Raw genomic sequence first — 350 nt, forward strand, 5'->3', positions numbered from 1 at the left:
TTTAAATGGCATTGTTAAGCTCCTCCCGCCCCTCCCCATTTCTAAACACTTGGCAGGAAAAGCAAAGAATTCTAAGAGGCTAAAATCAATATTGCCTTAGCAGAGGCAGGACAAAACTTGGCACTAGGGGCAGATATGCCACGGCAGGTGGGGGCATCCAAAGTGCGCCTAGCTTACAAATCAAACGCAGATGCAGGGGCAGTCATCGAGTTACCCTCCGCACGCGACCGCTCCTTTCCGACTTGAAGCTTTCGGCGCTCGGCTACTCTCCCCTAGCTCTTTTTCCTTTCCCCAGCAGTCTCCCTGGCTTGGGGGCGCTCGGTGTTCGGCCACGCCGCCTGTCGCCTGGT

The sequence above is a fragment of the Prionailurus viverrinus genome, chromosome B4, assembly GCF_022837055.1.
Source record: "Prionailurus viverrinus isolate Anna chromosome B4, UM_Priviv_1.0, whole genome shotgun sequence".
Taxonomy (NCBI): domain Eukaryota; kingdom Metazoa; phylum Chordata; class Mammalia; order Carnivora; family Felidae; genus Prionailurus; species Prionailurus viverrinus.